This window comes from Mustela erminea, chromosome 20, assembly GCF_009829155.1.
Source record: "Mustela erminea isolate mMusErm1 chromosome 20, mMusErm1.Pri, whole genome shotgun sequence".
Lineage (NCBI taxonomy): Eukaryota > Metazoa > Chordata > Mammalia > Carnivora > Mustelidae > Mustela > Mustela erminea.
The window spans coordinates 28,499,027-28,514,011 of NC_045633.1; the positions used below are offsets into that span (position 1 = coordinate 28,499,027).

A 14,985-nucleotide genomic window follows, 5' to 3' on the forward strand; every position below is an offset into this window, starting at 1 on the left:
TCCGAGGTCACACTGTTACTCAGCTCTGTGGAGATGCATACGAGTCACACTTCGTGGGGGACGGTCGAGTGTATTTTAATACCTCTAGAGATTATACTACCTCCCCGGCATCCTCGTCCCTTGGCTAGCGTGTGACCTTGGACGCCCGTTCCTTTGGCGCCCAGCCTCAGTTTCCCCGCCCGTTAACCGGGGGAGAGGCTTTTCGTCTCCGGAGTTTGTGCAGATGTAAAGCCAGCACCCAGCCGGCCCCCGCGCGGGGTTAGAGCCGGAACCAGGAGGGGGGCGCAGCCGCTTCCCGCCAGCACACCCCCCGCCCCTCCCTAGGGAGCCTGCAAGGGCTGCGTTGAGGCTCAGAGGCCGCGGATGCGGAGACAAACAGTGGGTGCTCAATAAATGCAGCGCGCACCCCCTCCCCGCCCCAGGGTGAGTCATCCCGATCCTGGCCCGGCGCCGGGGATCAGGGCCATCGGGTGCCATCGGGCTCACCCCACCGCGCATTGTGACCTCGGCAGGGGTCCGCCCCTCTCCGGGCCTCAGTTTCCCGCCCCATAAGTTCAAGAGAAGCATGGGCCTGACCCGTTTGTTGGGGGGTGGGGAGCGCGGGAGGCCCCCGCGGGGCTCCCCCCGCCCCAGGCGCGGGCCGCGGTCCCCGCCGGGCCCGGCCACGTCCGCTACCCACGAGGCCGCCATAAAAGGCAAGCGGCCGCAGGTCGCGCAGCCAAACTTAGTCATCCGGCCCGCGGGCCGCCGGGCTGCGCGTAGCAGCTTCCTCCCCGAACTTCCCGTTTTCCGAGGGGCCCGGGGAGGGGGCCGAGGTGCGGCTGGGCCTTTCGAAACGCCTCGGCTCCCAGCAACTGGGGGCTTGGCCAGGGGGCGTCCCCGGCGGGCGCGTTCAAGCCGGAGCTGCGAGTCCGCGCGGCGCCTCCAGGAGACGCCTGCCAGGGAGCCCCAGGCCTCTGCTCGGGGAAATCTCAGCCGGCGGCCAGAAGCCATCTGTGCAATGTGAGAGCGTCGGGCCGAAACCACCCCGACAGCGTCCCTGGAGCAGGGATCGGTCGGGGGTATGGGACAGCATGCAGCGCAAAGTAAGGAAGCGCTCGCTGGTGCTGCGCAGCCCGGGCCGGCGGGGAGCGCATGAACCCCAGGGACACCCCTCTTGCTGTCCGCTTTGCGCTACATTTAGAGCCAAAGCTAACTGCAGTGTGGTGAGAGCGGTCAGGACGGTGGCTGTCCAGAGTGAGGGGCAGGTCCTGCTTGGCTTGGAGACAGAGGCAGGAGCCTTCCCAGAATGGATGGGCTCCCCTCACCCTGACATCTAGGGTGGTGGCCCTAGGGCTGCACAGTCAAGGTTGGTGACCTCGACTATGCGGAAATTATAGCCCAATGCAGACTGTAAAAAAAAAAAAAAAGGAATGCACACACGGGACACTCCCATGGGTTGTTTAGGGTTGTCTACAAAGGTACACAGGTCATAAGGACATAGGAGGGAGTCAATGTTACAGCTTCGGTGTGAAGGTGGGAGGGGACGCAGGAGACCCATGGAAGGGGACATGCCCACTGATGCTGGTTTCCTCTGTTCCTTTCAGAAAACAAAGCTGAAGGAAATGCTGTAAGATGATGACTAGGTCTGGGAGTACATTATCTTCCTCTCTGACCTTTTCTACCTATTTGAAATATTGCACACTTTTTACGATGAAAGCCGGGGGAGGGGGAGCACAATGGCTGGGAATTTGACACAGTGGTCAACTTCTTCGACCCTCTGTTTCTTCTTCTGTACAATGGGGCCATCAGTAATCCCTTTGGGGAAGGTTTATTGAGAATTCTATGCAGTGATGTATGCCCAGTACTGAGTGTGAGCCCTAGGTATGCCGTCTGTATGCGGTTCCCCTTTTCCTGAGCCGCCCCTGGGAGAAGGGAGGATTTGCTAGGCTGGGGGGCCAGAGTGAGAAGGTCTTCAGCCCACAGTTCCATTAGGCCAATGGCCTAGCATGGCCTGGCTGGGAAGGCTTGTGTTTCTGACTAATGGGGCCAGCCAACCCCATGCCTTGCCTGTCCCATCCTGTCCTGACTGTCCTGTCCCCGGGGCCAGGGTCACTCTGGGTGAGGCTCAGGGCCAGAGTCCCAGCAGGACACAGTCCGGCAGGTCACCTGGCCTCAGATTCCAGGAGGCCGGATCCTCAGGAAGCCTCTGTGGGTGGCGAGGACACACAGGTATGGGGAGGTGCCAGCCGGTTGGTCAGCCCTGTTGGGGACACAGAGTCCAGAGAGCCCCGGAGGGCTGTGGGCAACCCAGCGCAGCAGGAAGGAAGGGAGGAGGGGTTAGGAAAGGGCGTCCAGGAAAGGAAAGGGAAGAGAAAAGAGAAAGCAAAAGGACGGTAGCCTGCTTTTCTTCCACTTTTTTTTTTTTTTAAGATTTTATTTATTTATTTGACAGAGAGAGATCACAAGTAGACAGAGAGGCAAGCAGAGAGAGAGAGGAGGAAGCAGGCTCTCTGCTGAGCACAGAGCCGGATGCGGGACTCGATCCGAGGACCCTGAGATCATGACCTGAGCTGAAGGCAGAGGCATAACCCACTGAGCCACCCAGGCGCCCCTTCCTCCACTATTTTTGAACTCCCATATGTGGGCACTGCATCTGGGCTCTCTGCTGAAAGCCTCCCATGATCCTCCTGGGGGTTGGAGGACCCCCTCCCCCCACAAGGCAGCAAGGTTACATGACTAGGCCAAGGTGACTTGGCTGAGAGGGGCAGGGTCTGGGGAGTGTGAGCAAGAGACATTGAGATTGTGAGGCCAGGGGGCAACAGAGCCCAGGGTAGGGGCTGTGAAGCAGCTCCAGTGAGGGGGAGCCCTTGAGAGTGAGGGAGGAGGGGTGGGGAGCTGACAGGGCTCGGGGCAGGGCTGAGGCAGGACCGGGGCAGGACTGGCTGGAAGACATGCCTCTTGGGTGCCCTCTAGCGGGGACGTTCTCCCTGGCTAGGCGGCTCTGTGTGTCCGCATTCCAAGCGTTAGGAAATGACTAGATTCTCCCAGTGGGGGACGCGGCCCACAATAGGTACCCCTTCATAGCACCCCATTTTCAACCCTCCCTCACCTCCTCAGGCTCTGCCTCACCCCAGGCCTTGCTGCACAAGAGGAGGCCGTGGGAAAGCATCAAGCAGGAGGAGCGCCCTTAGCTGCCCTGGGACCCAGCCGTCACCCACCCACCAAGAGTTCTGGTGGCAGTTTCCCAGCGACCCTACTGGGGGAGACATTTCTCTCCTTTTTATTTTTATTTTTTAAAAAGATTTTATTTATTTATTTGACAGACGGAGATCACAAGTAGGCAGAGAGAGAGAAAGAGGGGGAAGCAGGCTCCCCACTGAGCAACCAGCCCAAGTGGGGCTTGATCCCAGGACCCTGGGATCATGACCCAAGCTGAAGGCAGAGGCTTAACCCCCTCAGCCACCCAGGCACCCCTCTCTTCTCCTTTTTAGATGAGAAATCTGAGGTCTAGAGGGTACACAGGCACCCCTTCCCTGATGCACACAGTGGCACTAGGGGGCTGGGCACCCTGAGTCTGCACTCTAGCTGAATGCACTTGACCCTGAGCGTCTGGGCATGGCAGCCTCTGGGGCTGGCTGAGGAATCGAACTGCCCTGCTGAAGACCCCGTAACACCCTCGTCTGAAGGGACCCTCTTGCAGACGCCAACAATTTGCCAGGTCTATAGACTGAAGTTTCAACCAACCCATCTGTGGCCTACATTCAGTGAGGCAGACAGGCCAGAACTTTCACGGGATAAGTGGGAGAAAGAGGCCAACGGAAGTGACTTACCATGGTAACCTGCACACCTTCGAGAAACGTATTGGTGGGGCAGCAGCCTCATCCCTGTGCGACTGCCTTCTGTGGCTGGGTGGCAGGGGTGGTATTCTACTGGGATGGACTCTGATATCAGGGGGCTGGTGGAACCCCGAATGGTAGAGGCTGAGTGGAGACTTTTTTTTTTAGATTTTATTTATTCATTTGATAGAAAGAGAGATCGCAAGTAGGCAGAGCAGCAGGCAGAGAGAGAAGAGGGGGAAGCAGGCTCCCTGCTAAGCAGAGAGTCACAGGCAGGGCTCGATCCCAGGACCCTGAGATCATGACCCGAGCCAAAGGCAGAGGCTTAACCCACTGAGCCACTCAGGCGCCCCTGAGTGGAGACTCTTAAGGGTAAGAGGCCAGGTGGAAGAGGGAACACAAGCAGGGACAGAGGGAGAGGGAGAAGCACACTCCCCACGGAGCAGGGAGCCAGATGTGGGGCTAAATCCCACGACCTTGGGATCATGACCTGAGCCAAAGGCAGATGCTTAACCACTGAACCACAGTTTTTTACAGGAGTTTTTGATAGAGGCTAATCATGGGGCTCCTAGGATTGAAGCAGCTGATTTCTACTACAGTGTCGCTCGAACAGTATAACGGGAAAACTCGAGGTCTTGTGGACAGAAACCTGTCCAGAGCCCGCACAGTCTAGAGTTTCTAGGCTTGAGATATGTTATTTAATGCATGAAGAAAGAAATGCATATATTGGTTACCGGGCCACACATTTGTGCTTTCAACTTGCTGACAGTTGTGGTCACAAAATCCTCTTTGTAATTCTATGTATTTTATTTTACAAATTTAAAAGCATCATTCCTGGGGCGCCTGGCTGGGGGTGGGGGGGTGCACAGTCGGTTAAGCATCTGACTTTTGGTTTTGGCTCAGGTCGCTGAGATCCAGCCGGGAGTGGAGTCGGGCTCCACGCTCAGTGGGGAATCTGCTTGAGACCCTCTCACTCTCTCTAAAATAAATAAATAACTTAAAAAAATGTGCATCATTCTGACCAAGTGTTCATGATGAATGGATAAACAACAGGTACATACAATGAGATATAATTCTACTTTTAAATTTTTTTTAAGATTTTATTTATTTATTTGACAGAGATCACAGAAGGCAGAGAGGCAGGCAGAGAGAGGGGGGGAAGCAGGCTCCCGGCTAAACAGAGAACGCGATGCGAGACTCCATCCCAGGACTCTGGGATCATGACCTGAGCTGAAGGTCAGAGGCTTTAACCCACTGAGCCACTCAGGCGCTCCATAATTCTACTCTTAAAGGGAAGGGGATTCTGACCCATGTTAGGACATGGATGGACCTTGAGGACATAACGCTGGTGAGTAAGCCGGAGACAAAAGGTCCCATACCCTATGATCGGGCAGGTCAAGTCAAACTGGGAAACAAAGTGTAAGGGTGATTACCATGGGGTTTAGGGGAAAGGAAAGTTTAAAGGGTAGAGAGTTTCAGATTTGCAAAGAGAGAAGTTTCTGGAGTGCTGTTTCACAACGGAGTGAGTATTTCTGACTAAACTCCACAGTTAAAATTGTTTAAGATGGGAAATGTTATGTTACGCTATTTTACCACAATTTTAAAAAGGCGGGATGCAATAAAACAACTTAAAGCCTTCAACGTTTTTTAAAAAAGCATGATTCTAACAGGGGTCCCTATGTTGTTACCCTCAAATGCTAAAGACCACCACAAGGTCCCCGGCACCCAAAAGGTTAAGAGTCCCGGCGTCTCCTATTGGCCGAACCTAGCAGGAATTCTGGGGGCGACCAGGGATTCTGGGAAGCGTAGTTTGCAGCCCCCAGCCGGAGCCTCGCGCTGTTGGGTGGGTTTGGGGCCGGGAGACAATGGCTGCAAGACCGGCATCCGGTCTGGCGGGGAATTCTCAGGATGCAAGCTCAGCGCGCCTGTGCCTACGCTGCGCACGGGCAGCCTCACACACAGTTACACGGCCGCGCACACCTGTCCCCTTGCACCATGCAGCACGTGGCGCTCCCCATTAGCAGTTTGCATCTTTTCCAATCTTAACTGCTCATCCAAGGATCTGCGGGTCAGGCTGGCAACTGCCCTCTTGCTCTCCTCTGACACATCCCCGCTGGAGCACAGACTTTGGCAGTGACCGTGGGAAGGATGTGCAGGCTACAGGTGACTGAGGGAGGAGCGTGCCAGTCAGAGGGCCCAAGCTTGTGCAAAGGCCCTAAGGCAGGAGCCTGCGTGGCCACTAGGGTGGGTGGGGGAGAACGGCAAGGGACGACGTAGGGTTGGCCTCGTTGGCCACGATGAGGTCTTCAGAAAAGACAGGGGCTGGGTTTTCCAGGTGAGCGCTGGAGCGCTGCCTATAGGGAATCGAATGACACTGACTGTTCCCTCTGGGTCTGCCGCGGAAGCCTCGGAAGTGACTCAGCAGAATTCCTGGGAGCTGGGGGCGGGTGTGAGGGATGCTCCAGAGGGGCTGGGGAGGGGCGGTGCCCGTGCGGAGGCCCTACCCCCAAGCTCTGGCGGCCCACGACGCACACCCGCCCACTGGCTGCAGGCTACCTAAGGCCCCATCCCCAGGAGGGATTGATGGTGGGATGTAGCCTGAGGATTTAGAGAAGAAGGAGGGAGCACCCTCCTGGCACCATCCCTGAGCCTGGGCTTGGCTGTCGGTGGGGCCGACTGAAAGGAACTGGCGTGGGTTGGGGGCTGGCTGTTGGTAGTTCCTAGACCCAGGCCTTTGGAAAGGAGCTGGATGGGCAGAGTTGGCCCGGTCTGAACTCCCTGCTGACTCAGCCGGGTCAAGCTCTCTTGGGAACTAACTCCCTTCCTCTGTATAAAGCGAATTGTTCAATAAACAGGCCTGCAAGGATAATCATAAATTTCCTGGTGGCACATTGGGCGTGCGTGTGTGTGTGTGTGCATGCGCAACGCCCCCATACACACCCAGGCTGGAACAGGTTTGAGTGTACCAGGGCAGCGGAAACAATATGCTAAGAACCGAGCCTCAGTTTTCCAATGAATAAAGTGGGTATAAGGACCCCAAGAATGAGCCTTGCTGGAGTTAGTGGCAAGTGGCGCGCTGCCCATCTAATTCCCCTAAATCACGGCAAGACCACACTCAGGCTCTTGCAACCAGGAGCAGGTGGCCTGAGAATGCGAATTAATAACTGCATGTCCCAGCTCCCAACATGCCTGCTTAGAGAAGCTGTCCACGACTACCAAGACAAAAGATACAGCGTGCTTCCTCCTAGGCGCGGGAGAGGAGGGGAACCCTACCCAAGACTCCGCAGCCCTCAGGGACCCTGCGTGGTCTCTACCTCCGGATGCGGCTGCGGAGCTCCTGACGGCCGCCAGGTGGCGCGAGAGACGCGCCTGCTTCGCCAAGCTGGGCGGGGCTGGGCCCGTCCTGGAGTAGGGGCTCCTCCCGAAGTCTTTGCCTCAAACCTATTTAGAAGCCCTTTGTACAAAAAAAAGAGAAAAAAATGCGCTCAAATATGAGTCAATATAGGTTTAATAACCGCCGGTCATTATATATTTCTGTGGTCAAATTATAACTGAACTAGCCTTCTCCGTCCTAGCCTGAGGCCTAGGGACCCCAGCATCCCTCTGAGTTGGGGGTCTAGAGCAGGGGCCTGCGGACGGTGTCCTGGCTGGGTTAGAGGAGAGAGAACTGGGTGGGGTGCTTCTCAGGGCAGGGAGGGTTAAGCCAGGCTTTAAAAGTGGGTAGAATTTGGGGAATGGGGGAGGGGATTCTAAAAGCTGGGAAGTTGGGGCACCTGGGTGGCTCAGTGAGTTAAAGCCTCTGCCTTCTGCAGGTCATGATCCCAGGACCCTGGGATCCAGCTGCATCTGGCCCTCTGCTCGGCAGAGAGCCTGCTTCCACCCCCCCAGCCCCTGCCCGCCTCTCAGTCTACTTGTGATCTCTGTCTGCCAAATAAATAAATAAAATGTTTAAAAGCTGGGAAGTAGAATAGGTTCCAACAAGTGGAGTGGGTCACTCAGGTGGGCAAGAGGATGGCATCTGGCAAGTGTGTGGGGCTGTGATGCCCAGCTTGGGAGTGGCCACACTTTGTCCCAGAGTGGTTTCAGGGACACTGACAAATATGGAGGCCACCATGGGCTGTGCTGGGCCCTGGGTATACAATGGCCCTGCCTGTTTTCTCCCAACATAACACCATCCATAGCTCCCCAGGGCTCCTGAGAAGAAACTGGGGGCCTCAGCCTGAACCTGCCAGCTAATGGCAGCTCCAAGTCGCATGGGTGAGAATGGACTGGACCGTGACTGACCAGGAAGCATAGCAGGTCGGGGTGGGGGGGCTGGTGAATATTCGGGGAGACCCAGGTCTTGACCCCCTTCCAGCCCGGACCTGATGCAGGTTGGAGGGAGGAAGGGCCCTGGGCTGGGAGATAGGTCTCAAAGTATCATTTCCAAAAAGCTAAGGTCGGGACATGTGGCTCGTTCAGTCAGTATAGAGCATGAGACTCTTGATCTTGGGGTCGGGAGTTTAAATCCCATGACGGTGGTGGAGATTACATTAAAAAATTAAAAAAAAAAATTGTCAGGGAACCTGGGTGACTCAATCGGTTGAGCGTCTGCCTTCGGCTCAGGTCATGATCCTGGAGTCCCAGGATGGAGCCTGCATCAGGCTCTCTTTTCAACTGGGGGCCTGCTTCTCCCTCTCCCTCTGCCTCCTGCTCCCTTTGCTTCTTGTTCTCTCTCTTGCTCTACCAAATAAATAAATAAAATCTTAAAATAAAATAAAATCTTTAAAGAAAAGCTAAACTCATGACTCTTATACAGTTAGACAAGGAGCATTTGTCAAAGATGTAATTCAACTTATTAATTAACAAGGGAGCACTAAGATAGTAAATTGATGCAAAGAACATTTGAGGAACTGTATTTTTCACTTTCTCCTACCCCCCTAAGAAATTGGCATTTATACAATTCATTTAAAAATGCTGGGATGAGGGGCGCCTGGGTGGCTCAGTGGGTTAAGCCGCTGCCTTCAGCTCAGGTCATGATCCCAGGGTCCTGGGATCGAGTCTCACATTGGGCTGTCTGCTCAGCAAAGAGCTTTTCTCTCTGCCTCTGCCTGCTTGTGTTCTCCCCCCCGACTCTGACAAATAAATAAATAAATAAAATCTTTAAAAAAAATAATTTTAAAAATGCTGGGATGAGGGGCACCTGGGTGGCTCAGTGGGTTAAGCATCTGCCTTGGGCTCAGGTCATGATCTTAGGGCCCTGGGATCGAGTTCTGCATCTCCCTCTCCTTGCTTCTCCCTCTGCCCCTCCCCCCTTGTTCTCAAATGAATAAATAAAATATTTATTTAAAAAATACTGGGATAGAGGCACCTGGGTGGCTCAGTGGGTTAAGCCTCTGCCTTCGGCTCAGGTCATGATCTCAGGGTCCTGGGATCAAGCCCCGCATCGGGCTCTCTGCTCAGCAGGGAGCCTGCTTCCCCTCTCTCTCTGCCTACTTGTGATCTCTCTCTCTCTCTGTCAAATAAATAAATAAAATATTTTTTTAAAAATACTAGGATAAGATTCCTAATTCAATACAAAACAAAACCTGACTAATGTCCTTTGGGGCAATCAAGAGTAACCTTTGAAATACGAATAGCATATAATTTCACTGACATGTGGAATTTAGAAAACAAACACAGGACCAAACAAGAGAACAAGTAGACTCTTAAATACAGAGAACAAACTGGTGATTACCAGAGGGGAGGTGGTGGGGGGTGGGCCGTGGATGAAATAGGCGAAGGGGATTAAGAGATACAAACTTAGAGTCATAAAATAAGTAAATCCCAGAGATGAAAAGTACAGCATAAGAGGGGGCCACCCATCTGCCTTCAGCTCAGGTCATGTCCTGGGATCGAGCCCCGCTCTGGGATCCCTGCTCAGCTGACAGTCTGCTTCTCCCTTTTGCTCTCTACCGACTTGTACTTTCTCAAATAAATAAAAAAAAATTTTTTTAAGATTTTATTTTATTTATTTGACAGAGAGAGATCACAAGTAGGCAGAGAGGCAGAGAGAGAGAGAGGAGGAAGCAGGCTCCCTGCTGAGCAGAGAGCCCGATGCGGGACTCGATCCCAGGACCCTGAGATCATGACCTGAGCCGAAGGCAGCGGCTTAACCTAGTGAGCCACCCAGGCGCCCTCAAATAAATAAAATTTTAAAAATAACAACAACCCAGCAACTTCTGTTGCTATCTTTTCTATCAGACACTAGTCCACAGGTTAACCTATAACTGAGCCCTTAAAAGAAAGCAAATAGCAAGGCAAACAGAAGTTTCCTAGAGAAGCGCCTGGGTGGCTCAGTCGCTGGGCTTTTGCCTTTGTCTCAAGTCATGATCCCGGGGTGCTGGGGGGTCCTGGGATCGAGCTCCGTATCAGGCTCCCTGCTTGGCTAGAAGCTTCTCCCTCCCTCTCCCACTCCTCTGATTGTGTTCCCTCTCTCGCTGTGTCTCTGTCAAATAACAAATAAAATCTTTAAATAAATCTTTAAATAAAATAAATAAAATCTTTTTTTTTAAGATTTTATTTATTTATTTGACAGAGAGAGAGATCACAAGCCTTTATATATTTATTTGACAGACAGAGATCACAAGTAGGCAGAGAGGCAGGCAGAGAGAGAGGAAGGGAAGCAGGCTCCCTGCTAAGCAGAGAGCCCAATGCAGGGTTCGACCCCATGACCCCGAGACCATGACCCGAGCTGAAGGCAGCGGCTTAATCCACTGAGCCACCCAGGCGCCCCAATAAATAAAATCTTTAAAAAAAAAAAAAAGAAGAAGAAGTTTCCTAGAGAGTTAAATCACCTGTAGATGCACTTGTTATACAAGGCAGTCCTGCTCTGGGCCCTATTTCTAGGTTTTGGATGAGTCTTCCTGACACAGGAGACGTGGATGCTCGGCGGTGACCCATGGCAGAGGTGGGAATTCTTCTGATCCGTTCTGGCCTCAGCCTCCTTAGCCAAGGGGCTCGGACCACATCTTCTGGCTCCTCCGACAGTCTCCACCTTCCAAGACCAATATTACCTCCCAGATGGACCCAGGATCCCCACTTCATTTTATTTCTACCCCTCTCGGGACATCTGTGTTTCCAATTGGCCAAAGGGCAAGGTACAGGGGATGACTGTGGCTATCTCTGCCTGTTGTTCTGCAGAGGACCCCAAATTTGAGAATTTGCCCTTGATTCCACCGAATGCCATTCAGTTCAAAAGGACTGAGCCAGTGGGGGGAGACCTGATATGCTCCTGGTGCTCAGGAGCTGGGAAACAAGGTCTGGTCTCTTAAGATAATAGGAGAGTCAGGCGCCTGGGTGGCTTAGTTGGTTGAGAGTCTCTGCCTTCTGCTCGGGTTCTGGGATGGAGCCCTGCATCGGGAGATTGCTTCTCCCTGCTGCTTCTGCCACACTCTCCCCCATGACTCCCCCCCTCCCCCGCTGTGTTTCTCTCTCACTGTCAAATAAATCAATTTTCTTTTCTTTTTTTTTTTTTAAGCTAATGGGAGAGTCTGAGACTTTGTGGATTCAGCAGGAAAGTGTTTGGCAGTTGACTGGTAATGTCTGCCATGAGTGCAAAAGTGAAAATAGGGGGATGCCTGGGTGGCTCAGTTGGTTGGGCAGCTGCCTTTGGCTCGGGTCATGACCCCACTGTCCTGGGATCGAGTCCCACATCGGGCTCTCTGCTCGTCGGGGAGCCTGCTTCTCCCTCTGCCTCTGCCTGCCATTCTGTCTGCCTGTGCTCGCTCTCTCCCCCCCCCCTCTGATAAATAAATAAAATCTTAAAAAAAAAAAAAGTGAAAATAGGCCGTAAATTCTGTATTTACCCGCCCATTTTCCTAGGATTGATGTGAGGATGGAATCAACATCGTCAATGAATATCTTCACGTTGCAAGAAATGGACACCACCACTGAATCTTGCCTAAAACAATGAATTTTGGCTTCTGTAACTGTCTAGGGATAATGAGACTTCAGGTACGGTATGATCAGAGTTCTGGCTCAATTTCTCTGAGACTCTCTTAGCATTGTCTTTTCCACAGGCCAGCTCTGTCTACAAGGCGACCAAATGCCTGCTACAAGTCCAGGTGGCACACCCACAGGTTACACTGACCTGGGGGGTCGACAGCACTGCTCTGAGCCAGCAGGCTAAGCGACAGCCCCGAGGTTGCTCCTCATTGGACAATTTCGGTCACATGCCCATCCCTGGAGCACAGATCGTCGTCTGGGTGGAGGGGTGGGGTGGGGAGGAGTGGGGTGGAGGGGGAGCAGGGAGGAGGAACAGGGTTGTCCCCCAGGCTCACAGTTGAGGGAAAGAGTGAACCGTGGAAGAAAACCAGTCCAAAGGAGGGAAAGGATGGATGCTGGGCAGGGGCGCCCGGAGAGCCCGTGGCTGGGAAGAGGACTGCCTGTTAAGAAACCCCTCCAGGCTGTCTGAGGACTGCAATAGGGCCGGCCGGCGGGGGAGACGGGAAGGAGCGCGGCAGCAAAGGGATGCAGGCTGGAAGGGGCGACTTTGGGGAAGGTGCCTCGGGTTGGAGATCTCAGAAACCACGCCCTGCAGGAAGCGACTCCGGCCTCCCGCCGGGAGCCTCCAAGTCCCCCTAGCCTCCTGGGGCGCTCTCGGCGGTCTCAACCGGCAGGAAGGGGGTTGGGGGGGTTCGGGGAGCCCGCCCGGCCCGAGACGCGGTGGGGGACTGAGGGAAGTACCGCGGAGCAGGGGTCGCCCCCTTCCCAGCTGAGTCTACAATTGGGAGGTCGGGAACCCTGCTCACTCGGATCCCACCCCATCCCGGCTCCTTGATTCCAGGCTCCCAGGCCCCCGGTCCCCCTCTGCGCGGCGCCCACACCGTCTCCCCGCCTACAAGCACGCTATTGGCGTTCCAGAGCTGCGCTCTCCTCGGATTGGTCCATCTCCGGGAGGCCACGCCCCGTCAGCTGCACAAAGCGGAGGCCCACCCCGCCTCGGTGCGCTGAGACTCCGCGGAAGCTGGGGACCCGCTCCCTGGCTGCGAGCTCTGCCGACCCGGAGGCGCAGCTGAGTCACGGACTCCGACGTGGGGGTTGTAATAGGAGCTGCGATCGTGGTTGTTATGAGCTCCAAATGCATGCACTTGGGCCTTGGGGTCTCCGTCCGTGTCTCCCTACCTAGACCCCGCCCCTGGGGCTCTATTACCTCGGTGGAACTGACTCACAAGTCCCCTCCACCCCCAGACTCCTCCATCCACTTCCCCTTCCTGCCCGTAGTGCTGGCGGTGGGTGATGGGTGGACTCATTTCATTATTAGTTACTTGATTATGAAGCTCGTACGGATCAGCAAGCTGAGACTCAGAGAGGGTAGGTAATCTGCCCTAAGTCACACAGCCGTCAGAGGTAGCCCATTACTAATAATGAGGAGTGGGTAATGTAATCATCCGTGCCTCACCCTCCTCTAGTTTCTCCCCAAATACACTGGAGACCATAAGCTAAACCAGGGAGGGGTGGTCAGGATGACAGAAAGGTGTCCCCGGGCAAGTTGTCTGGGGGTTGGAGGAGGGCATTTCAATAAGAAAACTTGGCAGTGGTATTTAGAGAGCCTGCACAGACTTTGTTCCCACCTCGCCCTCCCAGGCAAGTTTGGCCTCCTTGAACTTTACTCACCTCTGAACTCACCTCTGAAATGGGATAATAACAGCTGTGAGGATTAGATCAGACCTGCCCGGCGCCCGGCACACGGAAGAGGCTAGACAGGGAGCATCTTTGGGTACCATGAAGACCCTGTGAAGGGTCCAAAGTCCACAGAGCATCCTTAGAGTAGGGTGGACCTGTTCAGTGGGGGCAGAGAGAGAGAATCCACAAGCAGACTCCATGCTGAGCACAGAGCTGGAGGCAGGGCTCAACCCCGGAGATCACGACCTAGGCCAAACCAAGAGTCACCAGCTCAATGGACTGAGCCACCCACATGCCTGCGGATGGCCCTTCTGAAGCTCTGGGAGAGGGTGGGCAGGTGCGGGGGACACTGGCCAGGACTCCTGGGGTCAAGCTTGATGCGTGTGGCATATCTCCAGGTGTGTTTCACCTGTGTCCTCAGTGGCCAGGGCTTCCCTTTACTTGTCCCCCACACCTGGGGGACATGTAGCCCTGGTCTCCTGTATTTATAGCTCACCTTCTCTGCCAGTGAGAACCTGGCTGCCATTATCCTAATGTTTCTGTTTATTTTCTCCGTCCCCTGATGCACCCCTGTCTCCCATGGCCACCACCACCCTGCAGAGGTTTTTCTCCCCGGCTCAGCCACCCGGCCTCCACTGGATCTCACCCCACATGGGCTTGGATGCCCTTCACCTCCCCTGCCTGGAGACGCTCTCCCCTCCACTGAGCCCCAACTCCTGCGCATCCCCCGGGGAAGCCCTCTCCACCTACCAGCCTCTGGACCTCCACCCCTACTCAGAGCCACGGTGTGGGTGTCCACTTTGCTCTGCCCCAGCTGCCGGCCCCAGCGAATGACTTTACGACTCAGTTGTTCCAGAAGGGAAAGGAAAAGAGAAGGGGACAAAGAAAAAAGGAAGGTGTCTTCTCTGTTTCCTGCTTTATCTTGAGAACTTGTGCCAAGTATGCATTTATACCAACGCACTTCCTTTCGATTTAACAAGATACCCAAACCCACGCCCCCCCCAGCACACCTGCTGGGAGAGTTGATGGGGGGGGGCAGAATGCTTGGGGGGGGGTTAGGCTGCTGGGGAGGGCTGGAAAGGGCAGGGTGGGGAAGGGGGCGCCCTGGGGAGACGCAGACTGGGCAGGCGGCCTCCTATCCTCTTAGCTTCCTCCCCAGACAATAGGCTGCCTTCTGCGGCGGGAGATAAGGGCCAAGTCCGGCAGACGGATGGAATCCCGGCCTCCTGTTTGCGGCCAGTCCGGAGCAGGCTGCTTCCCTGGGGCTGCCCCCACTTCCCCCGCCAGCCTGTGGGTTTCTGGTCCCCATCACCCTGAGCCTTTGAGAAAGGGAGGTGCTGAGGCCTGCCTTGGCTCCAGGACCCAATCACTCAAGGATAATGTTTTATTTTATTATTATTTTTTTTTTTAAGATTTTTATTTATTTATTTATTTGACAGAGAGAGAGAGAGATCACAAGTAGGCTGAGAGGCAGACAGAGAGAGAGAGGGAAGCAGGCTCCTGCTGAGCAGAGAGCCTGATG

The 14,985-nt window shown here is 54.5% G+C and overlaps 1 long non-coding RNA gene across 1 annotated transcript; it reads left to right on the plus strand.

Moving 5' to 3' along the window:
• Positions 1 to 613: 613 nt before the first annotated feature.
• LOC116581344 lies at positions 614 to 11,483 on the plus strand. The gene is made up of 3 exons (XR_004282019.1): positions 614 to 1,085; positions 10,686 to 10,936; positions 11,317 to 11,483. It is a non-coding gene; the product is annotated as an uncharacterized LOC116581344 (long non-coding RNA).
• Positions 11,484 to 14,985: the final 3,502 nt, after the last annotated feature.